The 14,296-nt window shown below is 41.5% G+C and overlaps 1 protein-coding gene across 2 annotated transcripts in view; it reads left to right on the top strand.

Moving 5' to 3' along the window:
* The window catches only part of SESN1 (sestrin 1), an 80,903-nt gene that overhangs the window by 13,236 nt on the left and 53,371 nt on the right, over positions 1 to 14,296 (top strand). The window lies entirely within an intron of this gene.

Here is a 14,296-nt window from a genome sequence, read left to right as displayed (position 1 = left end):
AATGTTAAGGTTAGATTAAGTTTCTGGTTTATCCAGTCCAGGAAACAGTGATTTTTTAAAAGCTAGACTTTCTCATTGAGAACAGGCTGGCTGTGGCCCCCAGGTCTCCTTCAGGGGGTGCAATTGCTGCTGACACTGTCTGGGTCACACCAGATCTGCAAAACTCAATTCTTGCTCTACTGTTGCCTTTTTATATTTGGGGTTTACACCCACATTCTGGAAAACTGTGTAGAAACTATGCACTCCCTTGGAAGGCCATTCCCCTGCAGTGTCTGGTTTTATGCCCCCAGCACTTCTGTGAAGCAAGCTTTACACTTTACAGTTGAGAAAACAGATGACATGACGTAAGTAGCACGTGCTGGGGTCAGAAGGCATGCCTGACTCCCAAGTCTGTGTTCTTAACCACTGATCGGCTTCCTCAGAGCCTCTTTTTTTCTTTTTCCTTTCTTTCTTTTTTTTTTGGCAATGAGCATGTATTACTTTTATATTGGAAAATGATTTAAAATCAATGTGGAGAAATTATACGATACATTGAGTGTTACGATATCAGAGCAAGAAAAGATGGGTTTGGGTTGGGATAATAAAGACAGCTTAATGGAGCAAATAAATTTTAGTGTAATAATTAACTTTCCTCCTCAGCTCATGTTTGTTTGCACGAGTACACCCCACTTCCCTCCCCAGCATGCCTAAACCAGACCTCTGAGGCCGACTGGAAGTAATTAATGCTCTGTTGTACTTTCCTGCAGACCAAGTTTTGGCTTCATTTTTGTTTCCTTTTTGTAGCCCCCTTTTATTTTCCTCTCACCATCTGTCAGTACACGTAGGGACGTGTAACTATGACTCTTGTCAAAGCCCCCTCCCACTCCACCGTTGGGCATCATGGAGGGGATAGTTCTAGCTCGGCAGTCTCCATGTGACAATACCATCGCAATTTAAAGGCTGAGATGGCTTAAAGAGGTTGTACAAATTACATTAATTAATTAAATTTCAAAGCTCAGTGAAGGGAAGCAGATTTATCCTTGAATCTTGTCTGGTAAATTAAGCCTCACAGCAAAAACAAGGGCTGGTATTCAGCCAGTATGCATTGGCAGAACAGTGTTTGTTAAAATACTTAAATATTTTCAAACCAGTTGGTAAATGATAAATAGACACTGCAAAAAGCAGCAAAGTTTACAATACATGGTCAAGATGGGTAGTTTATCTCTGAAACCACACAGGCACTCAGATCTGAGCTGGGCTGTCACTGGAGCGTGGAGCTAGGAAGTTTTCTCAGAAGTCCTATTATTTGGATGCTGAAGGTGCCAAAGCCCTCGGGTGGGCAAGGACACCAGGCAGGTGAGCTGAGGGCTTGATCTGAGCAGTGCCCAGCTGTGCCAAGGGGGGAGCAGCACCCAGGCCATGGTGGTGGGGCGGGGGGCTGCCACAGGCCGGGGCCAACACTCTCAGGGCGGATCTCTCAGGTGGGCTTGAGCAGCTTTTCTTTGCTTAGCAGCTAAATTATTTATTGCTTCATAACAAAGTTGATGGTTGAAAACAGTGCACATTTATTACCTGGCAGTTTCTGTGGGTCGGGAGTCTGGCTACCACTTGGCTAGGTCCTCGGCCAGGTCTCAGGAGGCTGCAGTTCAGAGGTCAGCTGGAGCTGTGGTCTCATCTGAGGCTCCACCGGGGAAGGATGTGCCTCCAAGCCCTCAGGACACCCTTCGGTGGCTGGCTGCAGGGCCTTGAAGGCTGTTGGGTCGAGAGCCTCAGCTCCTCGCTGGTAGCGGACTAGAGGCCCCTCTCAGTTCCTTGCCATGTGGGCCCTCCACCTGCTTCTTCAGAGAAAGCACCTGAGAAGAGCCAGACAGAACTGGCAAGGGTGCTGGTAAGACAGAGGTCAGTCTTTTAGGACCTAATCTTGGAAGAAACATACCACCAACTTTTGCCTGAATCTCTTCATGAGAAGCAGACCCCTGGGTCCAGCCCACACCAAAGGGAGCAGGTTGCACAATGGAGTGCATACCAGGAGGCAGGGCTCATGCGAGCCATTCTAAACAGCTTTCCACAGCAGCACATTTCCTGAGGCCTGGGTGGGGACAGGTGGGCCTCCTGCATATGGGAAGGGAGTTTTCTGTAGGTTATATGCCCAGGAACCTACTGAATGTCTAGAAGAGCATGTGGTCAGCACACGCTGTAGTGTGAGCCCAGGCTCTGTGCCCTCCCATCCTTGCAGCCAGGAGCCTCCCACCAGCCTGGCCAGTGGGGGCCCTTCCCCAGGTCCTGCTCCCTCCCTGGCTGAAGGCCTCCAAGGCCCAGTGGGAGAGGCTAGCCCATCTGCCTCCAGCAGCTTCTTCATTTTCCTCTTCCCTCTGCCCTTCTCCCCAGGACTCCTCTGTCCCCATTATTCCTGTGCAGGCCTACGCAATTCCCTACTTCCCATTCTTGATACTAAAAGCAAAACGGCATTTGTCCAAAAGCTAGGAAGTGGCCGACAGCTTTCTTGTCATCATTCAGTGATTATCTAATGAGCTGTGACTCATCCTAGCTGTGTCTGCGATTGGAGAGGAGAGAATTAAAGCCCAGAACTTTCGTGAGCATTCTCAAATGAATAATGAATGGCATTAAACATTACAAGCCCAAACGTATATTCAAATCTCCCAAACTCAAGTTTGTACACTTTACTGCCAATTTAGTGGTATCTGAAGGGGAACAGATGAAATCATTTACCTTACTTCATTTTATAAGCACCAATCCATAGGATTTTGGCTATTGCAGAACCAGACCAAAATGATTATATAACTGATAGCAACTTTAAAAACATTTCAGCCCACTGAATACAAATTTAAGTTGAGGTGGGACTTCTCAGTGAGAGAAAGCCTTTGGTTTTTTAGTTTTAGAAAAAAATCGTTTCCTCATATTTCATTTTAAAATATATTAGCCAAATATTTCATTAAAATTAAAATATTTTTCCCATGTATATTTTAAATCTAGGAATATGTATACATATTCATGTATATATAAAATCTCCAAATGCTAACATTGGTTGGTTATCTGTAGGCTGAGTTTATACTTTGCTACATTTTTCCAAAATTTTTATAGTGGGTACTTCTAATAAGAACAAAACCACATGTCATTAAAAAGAAAATAAGGTCAATGTATCGCTTTCTATTCACAGCAGAATGACTTTTATGGTAGAATTTCAGCATTCTGAGTCAGTTTCTTCTAATATGGCATATACCAATTTTAAAAGCAGCAAGCCTTTAATTACTTTAAGAAATACTGTTCTTTCAAAGACTTCAGCTGTTGATAAAGCAGATTTTTTTTCCTAATGGATTTACGTTTGTGTGTTTTCTTTGTCTTCCCTGCACTGCATGAAGATTTACTCCAAATTCTCAGCTTGTTGTAGCTTTCGTGATCACTAGATGGCGCCCCTGCTCAACTAAGTGATGTATTAGCCATATAGACCCTAGGAAAAAAGTTTGGTGTGCAACTTAAGAATGCTGTTTCCATTTTGTTTTAGAGGGAGTTTGAGGGGAGAGGGGAAGTTTCCAAGTGTAAGTAGCTGAGATTAATTGGGTTGGTTTTTGCATCTATCCCAAAATAAACATATTAATAGTGGCAGTCATTCATTCCACAAATACTCACTGAGCACCTACTGTTGCCAGGTACTATTCTAGGCACTGCATACATCAGTGGGCAAAGAGATAAAAGTCGCTGCCCCGTAGAGCTTACATTCTCATGCTTGGGCTTCTCTCCAGGGGCCATTCTAAGCTCCGTACTTGTATTCACCCATTGACTCACCCATTTCGCAAGGAGAAGCTGAGGCATGGAGAGGTCATCTCATCTGCCCCGCCCACCCAGCTAGTCCACGTGGCAGAGCTGGGATTCAAACTCAGGTTTTTGGGCCCAGAGTTTGTTTTATTAATCTGAACACTATACTGCCTCTGAAAACAAAATAATATTTCATTGATTTTGTTGAAAAATAATATAAAATGTACCTATTTATTTAAAATTGCTCCTAGATCTGTTCAATTCAAATATCATTACCATTTTTTATTGAAAATATATGACTGAAATGCCTATTTTTAAATAACTGTGTAGTCGGCAATCATAGTTTTAGCTCTCTTAAGATACTGTAGCCCAAGTCACAGACACAGCTGGCCTCGTCTAAGTATATATACCCTGTTTACTTTAAAGGCCTTGTTGTAGCCGTGTAATACGTGGTAAGGTGTGTGAATGAGAGCTCCGCCAGATTGTGATCAAGTTTTTGTGTAGTGAGACACGAGGCACCAAGTATCAAAAGATGTTGTGTCTCTGGCCTGCTTGCTCCTCTGTGTCCTTTTACGTTTTTGTAGGACTCTGTTTATTTTAAAGAAAGAAAAAAAAGTAACAGTAGACTATGGAACTGAAAAGTGGTACAGGACCTTAAATCATTTTTTAGCAGTCCAGGGGTGGGTTTCATGACTTGGGGGAGGAGGTGACAAATTTACCTTCCTATAAAAAAAGTTATGTGTCACTTTAGGATAATTTGCAATTTTCTTTGTATTTCTCAAGGACCAGAGTTGTAGTCAACAACATACTTGTTGCAAGCTACTGAGTAGAGAAGAAAAATCAACTATAAAATAAAAATGTTGATGAATAATTCACACACAGGTAATCAATAAGTAAAAGTTGCCTTTGGGGAGCTGAAATAAGTAGTTCTTCCTAGCTAGCAGGCCCTTATTCTATTTTGCTAAAGAATTGTTCTTTACTATGGTTTTGATATGCTAGTAATTAGCACTCTTTTAATTAACTGAAATAATTGGTAAAAGAGAATCTCTCTTGTTCACCAGGGAGTAGAAGGAAGTTTTCAGAGCAGAGATTTATTTTGGAAGGTGCTACAGTTTAAGGGTCCTCGGATTGAGGGTTATGGCTTTACTAGGAGCCTGTGTGCCCCTCGAATGCCAAATTGTGTTGACCTAGGAGCATTTTTCTTGGGCGAGAGTTTTATCAGATATTCAAAGAGATTTCAAAGTTTAATCAGATTCTGAAAGAGATTATAACCCTAAACAATTAAGAACCACTGCTAAAACGAGAGTGACCTATTGCATATTAAACTTATGTCCTTAAACTTGAAAGGAAAAGTTTGAGTGAAATTGAGTTTTAAGCCAACAAAGGGGGAATTTTGTTGGTCCAGCATTAGCTTATCCCTCTCTGTGGCTGGTGCCCTTGTGGTATGACTGGGGATTCTGGTACTTGACTGACTTTCGGTGTTTTTCATACACTGGCAGGCCTGGCAGTTTAGAGGCTTAAAGTCAAAGTCTTGCATCAAGCGCGTCAGCTCACAGGAAGCCCAGCTGGGCACTGTTGCCCAGAGGTCGGCAGATACTGAGCCAGTCTGGTGAGGAGGCTAAATATTAGTTCGGTGAGAGGGGCCCTGCCGTGAGTCCCTCTTTTTCCCTGACTGACTTCTTCCCATCCCCGTCCATCATTTTTTATCTCTTCTCCTACCATGAAATTAATTTCTTTCATATTTGTTAGTCAGGCAGAATTGGGAGGGTCTCTCGCTCCTATTCCATCTCCTACCGTCCCAAACTCCCTTTTCATTTTTGGTCTTCATGGGTGTATTTATATGGGCAGAATTACAAAAAACGAAATTGATTTCCTCCTCCTCTCACTTCCCCCCCACCGTCTCCTCAAACCCGACAAAGCCTCCCCTGCCCCCCAGAGCGCTGCATCTTGTTTGAGGTCCCTGCCGCAGTAACAGTATTTAATGCACAAACAGACGTTTGCTGGGTATATTTCAAGGAGCAAGGTTGATTTTGTTTAAATACAAAAAATTCTGTCACTGGAAAAAATTCATATTGCATGATGATTTTACCATTCCTCGTTAATTTCCAGTTAATGAATTTCGATTGATTCTTTGGGTCTAAAATTGTACACATGCCTCAATTTTATTTTTAATTTTGTATTGATGAGTAAAGTAAATTACTCATCTGGGTTGGTGGCCAAGCGCCCTGTGGCCGCCTGTGTGGGGTGGTTTTATTGCTTTTTCATTTGGCACAGTTGCCGATGCCTTGTTCTCTCTGAGGCCAACTGTGAAGTGCATTTGTCTGCAGCACTTGTGTATTTACCTTCATGGTTGAATTCATGTCACAATACTGCTATTTTTTCTGTTTCTCTGTCTCGCTCTCTGTCTCACACACACAACTTTAAAATTCTTATGTATGAGTTCCGGTGGTGATTTGGGCAGGGGGAACGTTCTGTACATGGCCCCACATAATTTCATCCACACTGGGGCATCACGAGCTTATGCCAGGGCAGCAGGAGGAAACCATGTCCTCAGACAAGGCTGCTCCTTGGTCTGGCTGCTGCTGGCGCTGCGGCCCCATGGTGCCGCCTGGCTCTGCGGCCCACACTCGCTGGCCGTCTGCACTTGGTGTCCAGGTGCACTGTGCCTCCGGGCGCCCACTCTTACTAGAAGGAGGGGTGCTTCCCTCTCTCTTTTTCACCTAACGCACCCCTGCTGCTCATCTTCCAGATCTCACCCAGTTGTAACTTCCCCAGGTAAACTCACCTGACCAGCGCACCACACCTAGCAGCATTCAGGTAGTTCTTGGTTCAGCGTCTGTCTTCCTCTGGAGCGAGGCTTCCTGTCAGCAGAGACTAGCTTGCCAGGTTTTTTCATTGCTCATTTCTCCGTCACTCAGTAGACACATAGTGTGACAGCTAAATAAATATTTGTTAATTCATTTAAGAGGGGAAGGTGGAGATCAAGTTTACTGCTTAAACCAAAATATTTAGATGAAATAAATGCTGATATGACCCCTTTCTTCATTTTGTTTAAAATAATACATTTATATTTATAATTCTCTGAAGGTGTTCAAAATTTTAAAGTTTTTCATTTTTACATGTTATAAATAATAAGTTCCAACAGTCATTAAATTGATTGAAAAAAACTTGTGGTCAAGCCTGTTTTTTCCTTGCATAACATGCCTTTCACTTATTTTAGGTTCAATCTGTGGAATCAGATGTAGTTCACAAATATCTGTATTAGCCCATTGTTCTTTTTTTCTAAGGCAACTTTAAGTTAGAAAAAACTTACACTTTAACTTTGAATTATACACATAATAAAGTCAGATATACATTTGAGTTGTGAATGATATGTACAGGAGATTTCAAAGAATTGAGTGCATTTTTAAAGAATGCTAACTTTCTGAGTAGTAATTTTAGTCACAAATTAAATCAAGGCTTATACACATTTATTGAATTAACCATTTAGATTTATTTGATTTTAAGTCAATCTATCCTGATGAAAAGATTGGGAGCAGAAGTTAGAAAGAGTAGTAGTGTATACTTTCCCTCTTGAGACATTGAACGGTGCCTGGCAGAAATTTAATGAAGAGGGAAGGAGAATGTGATTCCTGATTCTCTAGGTCACTTGTTTTAGGGGAAAAATTGCTCACTTTTTTCCAGTAACAATTTTTCTGAGGCTTACTAGTAGATGGCTCCGTGACACAATCAGTCTAATCTCATTTAATCATGATTCAAATGAGCTTAAATTACTCTGTGTAGTTAAAGTAGAATGGGGCATCCTGCAGATGCCATACTAATTGTAGTCATCAATGGCCTGCTTTTTCTGACCTAAAAAGGTAAATGAGGTCGGGAATTGTCTTTGCCTTTGAGGGATTTTCCTTCTAAAAGAGATTAGTTCACTGTCATTGCTATTTATTTCCACATGACACTTTTTTAGAATCTTTATAAACTCCGTAGTACTGAACCAATCCAGAGAGAAGGCAGAATGCATCTTTTTCCATAGGAAAGAACACTTGGAATATCAAATCAGGAAGGTCAGATCTCTCCCACTCTGATTAGAACTTGTGGAGTTTTACATACAGACTCTTGAAACAAAAGACAGGCTCTATCAATCAGAAATACAACGTGAAGCATTAGTTTAAAAATGCTGTTACAACATTTCTTATAATACTTCTCTTAACAGTCTCCTTTTAAGTGTTTTAGAATCTATTCCAGGAAAAAGACCCTCAACAAATGATCCTTCATTGATGCTTTATTTAGTGGTGCGGCCTTTTCCATAAATTAGGTGACGTTTACTCCTTAATGTAAATGGATATGCGTGTTGTCATTGTGCACTAACCCGCAGTGCTTACAGAGGCCTAGCTTGGGTGCTGTCAGGCTGCGGACCAAAGGGGTGGTTTGTAGGAATCTAAAGTAGGCCAAAGAGTCCCATGTGGCAGCAAAGGGGAAGTCCCTGTGCTTTCTCGCATGTCTTGCCTCTGGTGGAGTTCACATTCATTGTTATGGTCTAGGCCTGTCTTCCTGTGAATGGAGGAAGCACTCAAATTGCAGAAAAGTCTCAGGAATACTATCATAAGTAACTTTTTAGAACAATATATTATTGTCAGTTATTGGGAGGTCTGGTAGGGGTGGCAAAAGGGAGAATAAAAATTAGATGTGAATTTAATCCTAACTCCCAGAGATTAAAAGCTAAAATATGCATAAATAGGACAGCTCCTCTAAGTATAATATAAGGCATGCTGGGTGGATCTCTGTGGGGTGGAACTAGTATTTCAAAATTTGCCTGTTCTTTTTTATATGTGTAGCTGTTGTGGAATTGACCATGTTTTAGAATCAAGATGCTATCCCAGGTTTATCAGTCCGTCATATCAGTATGTCATATTAGTTCTAATCTATGCAACTGAATAAACTTTAAAGCAAATCTACTTATCATTGGAACAGCAATGATCAATTTCCATGAAACACTATTTTTTGTTTGCTTGACTTCAAGTAAGCTATTAGAATCTTGGCAGTATATTCCAGCTGGTTTCAAAGATCCTACATTGTTTTTTACATCTCAAAGTTAAAATGAAATTTTCTTGAAATAAAGTTTTAAGAAATGGCTTCCCCGGGTTGTTAAATGTTAAGAAGTTATCTGCAGATTTTAATATACTTGAAGTTACATACATTTTGTAAAACTTTATATAAAATTTGATAGTTCCTCAAATATTGTATGGCTGGTATCTTGGATCATATTATCTCTTAGAGCTGAAGGTTTATTTTCTGGCCAAATTCCCTTTCTTAGGTGCTCCCCCCTCACCTTTTCTGAAGGGCAAGAGACCCGTGAGAAAACTAAGCCTTTGGGAGCTCAGAGCTGCTGAAGTTATTTTCTATTCTTATATTTGCCAAGAATTGCTGACAACTGAAAACCTATCGTATGAGTGAATACCAGTCGCCCAGATTGTCTGATGATTTTGGACAAGCGTGGATCAGGATTTCCTGTCATTTTTCTTCCTCTTCCGGGGCTGTGCTGCCTCTTTCTCTGAGCAGTTGTGCACTTGGAATGAAAAAACAAAGCAAGAGCACTGGATCTAAATCACTTTTACTTCTGTGCCAAACGAAACTTTCCTTCTGTTACGTGTTGGAGTTTTGGCATCTTTTGGCCTCGAGAGAGAACTTTCCAGCTAAGATGAGTGATGTGGAGGCTTTTTTGAGCTGCAGCCCCACTGTTTTTGTACTTCGTCCAGGTTAGACAGTCCCCGCTCTTTGGCTGAAGCATGTTCCAAGAATCCATATGGTAAAGCAAGGATCATCAAGAGAGACCCGTTTTCTTATGGATTATGTAATCCAGCAGTTTAGAATCCATTCCTGAATTCTCTCTTTTTGAGATGTAGCTGGATAGGTTTTTAAAAAAGGATACGTTAAAGGGAGACATTTTAAGAAATAGACATTCTACTAAAAGAATCGTACTTGCGAGCCGAATGAAGGCGGTAGTTCTAGCCTTTGCCTTTTCCATACTAGGAATGCCTGCAGGACAGCTTGGGTGTTTTTTTCTGGATCAGGAAATAAACAGCTGGGTTCCAGAAGATAAGTGTGAACTGAGCAGAGGCGGATCTTTGAATAAAAGGAAACTCTCTTTGGAAACTGTAATTGAGTTTTGGGAATTCAATGTGTCAATTAGGAATGTGTTTGGCTGCAAATAACAGAAAACTTTACTATGTGGCTTAAAAAGATAGAGGTCTCCCTCGACAGGAGATCTTCATTGCGGTAGTCCAGCGCTGGCACCGATGCTCAACTGTATTAATAACAGCCCACAGCCTCACAATGCAGCTCTTGTGTTCAAGGTCACCAAATGGCTGTTGTACCTTCAGGCGTGTATTTGTTATCTATTGCTGCATAACAAATTACCCCAAAACAGATCAGCCTAAAACATCAAACACGTATTATCTCACACAGCTTCTGAGGGCTGAGAATTGACAGTGGGTTAGCTGGGAGGTTCTGGCTCCGGGTCTCTCATGAGGTTGCCGTCAGTGTATCAGCTGGGGCTGCTGTGTAATGAGGGCCTGGCTGAGCTGGAGATCTGCTTTCAAGAAACCTCACAGAACCATTGGCTGGAGGCTTCAGTTCATCACCGCGGAGCCTCTCCACAGGTGCTCATGGCCTGGCACTGGGTCTCCCCCAAATGGCCTAAAGAGCAGAGGGGGAATATCCTTTGAGACTCTAATCTTGAAAGTGAGGTATCATCATTTCTGCTGTATGCCATTGGTCATACACCTCGGTATAGTATGGGGTGGAGGGGAATATGCAAAGGCGTGAATGACCAGGGACAGGGATCACTGGGGCCTTCTTGGGGCCTATGAGTGTCACAGATATGTTCCCATCAGCAGGAAGGACAGGAGGAGGCAGACACTAACAGACGCTGTCTGTGCCTCACTGACCAGAACTGTGGGAGGCTGTGGAGTCGAGTGTTCAGCTTTAATAGCTTCTGTCCAAGAGGCAGAAGGGAGAAGGGGTGGGAGATGGAGTTTGGGCTGGCCTCACGCCTGTTGTCTGCCACTTCCAGGGGCATTCGGTGACTGTACTTGTTTTGATTGTCTGTATTGCCTATTCTTGGAGTTAACAATTGGCTTTCTAAGAACATATTTAATCACTAAAAGTAGATAAAGGGAGCCCTGAAAACTCAAAAAAAATTTTCTTTATGTAGTGATTCCTATGGTTGTTACAGAAATAAAACTCTCATTGGTGGTCAGCTACTAGAAAATATATAAAGTTTACATAATTATGAATCATAATGTAGTTTATTAGGATATTTTACGTTATTTTCTGTGTATTCTTTTATATTTGCACAAAATGTTCTGATAGTAAAATTCTGAAATTTGAGACTATTCCCAAGGTCTGTAGTCTCAGGCCTAAAAAGGTAAATTTTTCCCTCCAACAAACATTTATCGAGGCCTATCATATTACCATATATAATTAGGTTAATAACTTACAAAATTCGGGGAAAAAATAAAATAATCTCTAGCAGGCGTATTTCACTTGGTGATCTCTGCCTTTCTAATGATCACTACATTTTTGAGAACCATATTGTTGATTGGAATAACCATGTTTGTTTCTCATCCATTCCTTCAGTCGTTAATGCCAAATTACATTTCAGAAAAATGCCATGAGCTGGAAAACCTGAGAGGAGGATCTGAGCTTAAACTGGGGACCCGAAAGGATCGGAAAGGAAGGCATGTACTGGGAAAATAAGTTAAAGGGAGGTTAAGATCAGAATTGTCCTACCCAGAGTTCAGGTAGAAAGGGTTTTATTTCCTGCAGAAAATAAGGTTAAAAGAGGAAGAGGGGCACCACATAGCCATTGGCAGGGAGAGGTGAGGATTGGTAACTAACGCATCAAAAACATATCCCACTAGGAAAGGAGGCTTGTTGCATGAGCGTGCTGGAACAGCTTTCAACTTCTGGGGGAAAATGTGAAGTTTGAACCTCACACTAAGAAACATAATTGCTATTTAGCTTGACCTCAAGTTAGGGAAGATCTTTTAAAGCATAAAGATAAGAGACTGACAGGTAAAAATTTGGGCAAAAAATCCCAAAATAAAGATGAAAATGACTGAAACTGTTCAAAGTAAGTTTACCAATAAAAGAAAAGCGAATCAAATTTGGTTGTCACATTTGAGAAAATTAGACTTGGTAAAAATAATGGCCACAAAAGACAACTCACAGTGGCAGAACCTATAATTGATCAAATTTGACAGTGATGACAACATTTGATGTGGACAACACCTGATGGATGAATCAAATCTTCATTGTAAAGTTTATGGGAAAAGAGTTTATTTCAATCAAAATAATTTCAGGACACTGAAAATTCTTTTAATTGGGTATAATGTAACTATACTATATAATTCTCAGAATTCAAGTGCTTCAGAAAATATATTCTAGTTGAAACTGATTATTATTGGTATAATTAGTAAAAACTAAGAAATAATGGAGTCAAAATATTCTGAAGTTAAGAGACCTGAAGGACTGCATAGATGGATAGAGCAACTGATCTGCATGTTAACTGAGATTGCAAAAGATTTATTATCCAGGGGTCAAATCCATTGAAAGTAACAGTTTCTACATGACATACAATCTGTTATATTAACATAGTGGGCATCTAGGAAGGATATTTTATGACTGTATCTTCAAAATACCTCTTACTATGAACTTTCCCTCTACCCTCACCTCCCACAGCCTGATGAATAGCCCACATTTTTCTAGCTTATTCTCAATGGTATGTTCACTGTTTTCATTTTCTTAACTCTCAGACGACCACTGTATCTGAAATCTATGTCAGCTCACTCTGCCTCTAGCCCTGGGGCCTCCAACGTGCCTCTGTATTAAACATCAACTGATTGACCCACACCTGTTACAACCTAGCCGAATGCCTTTTTCTGGCACCGCTCTTTATAGAATCCTGTTCCATAGTTGCACGTCAGAAGAAGAAAAAAAAACCCTCCTTTGAATTTTTCTACATTTGAGTTTATTTTAAAAGGTATTGAAGGGCCATCACTTTTGTTTCTGAATTATTCACACTTGTTGGTACAGATATGATAGGTCCCAGAAAGTATTTTCAAAACTGAGCTAATATTCATCCTTCTATTCCTTGCTTCATTAAATCCAACCGTTGTGAATTTGCTTCCCCTTCAGTTTTTTTAATAAAGTCAGTAAATAAGGAGATGGGAGGGGAACCCAGACAATGAGGCACTATTTACTGGCTATAAATATTCTACCCCTCAAGTGCAGATAAAAGCAGTGAAAGCATCTTGTGCCTTTTCCTTGCATTTAGGATTGAAGCCCGGGTCCTTAACGTGGCCCTGGGGGCTCTCACAGTGGGGGTCCGGGCTGCTCCTCCCGGGTCAGTCCCCTGTTCCCAGTACTCCCTGTGCTCCTGCTTAGTTCCCCGGCTTTGTGACCTCCGTTCCCGGTGTGGTTCACTGCCCTCCGTCCTGTCTCAGAGCCTTTCTCACGCCCCTCAGTTCCTGTGGGCTCTTCTTGCCCCTCCGCATGCGTGGAATGAACACCTGCCCGTCCTTTCTGTCTCTGTGTGTTAGTCACCCTGGGGAGTGGGAGGCGGCGCGTCTGACCTCAGGCTTGGCTGCCTGATTGTCGGGGCTCCCCACCCATCTCAGTATTCACTGGCTATATGAAATTAGGTAAGTTACTTGCCATCTCTCAACCTCAATATTTTTATCCGTAAAATGGGGGAGGAAATAATTCTGATTCATCAGGTATGTGATTATTCAGCGAGATAATGAGATAAGCCGCGTGAAGCACCCAGCACAGGGCCTGACTGGCACTGACTCAATCAACGTTAGATAGAATTATTCCCGACCCACCTCCCTACCCCCAATTCCCTGAAAAACACCTGTACTACCAAACAGTCCAGGCCAACTCCTCTTACTGTGCCACATCCGTCCTATTCCTAACATTCACAGCTTAGCCACACGTATGATTTTAATTTAATTTGCTGGCTGGTCAGTTAATGCCTGTCCTCCTTGACTGGACTATAACCTCTGTAAGGAAGCAGCCCTGTGGTATTGCTCACTGTGCTGTCACTACTCAGCCTGTAACATCATAGGCCAATAATGAATATTTGTTGAGAGGACAAACGAATCAACTGGAGGGATGTCCTGCCTCCTCTCAAAGCAGCGTACTTGAGGGTAATGATGTTGCCTGTAGGGTGATTCAAGACCAATGACTGGAGAACCGTCTAGTACCAGTACCTCATATAATACTTCCAGGTCACCAAATATGTTTCCAGGTGTTTTTGAATGTTTGAATGTAACATTTAAAAAGTATTGAAGAAGACCTTTGTTTCAATAACATTGAAAAAGGCTTACACCAAAAATGTAAGTGTACAATGAAAGCTAGACTTAAGTAACATTGGATCTCAACTATGCAAAAATATGCATAAGAAAAACTGAAAGTAAATGGATCAGTATGTTAGGTTTTCTCTGAGTGGTAGGACTATGATCAATTTTAATCATATTTGTAGGTA

Source organism: Manis pentadactyla, chromosome 12 (assembly GCF_030020395.1).
Source record: "Manis pentadactyla isolate mManPen7 chromosome 12, mManPen7.hap1, whole genome shotgun sequence".
NCBI lineage: Eukaryota > Metazoa > Chordata > Mammalia > Pholidota > Manidae > Manis > Manis pentadactyla.
Note: the sequence above shows the minus strand (reverse complement) of the source record. Positions and strands in the feature narration are given on the sequence as shown.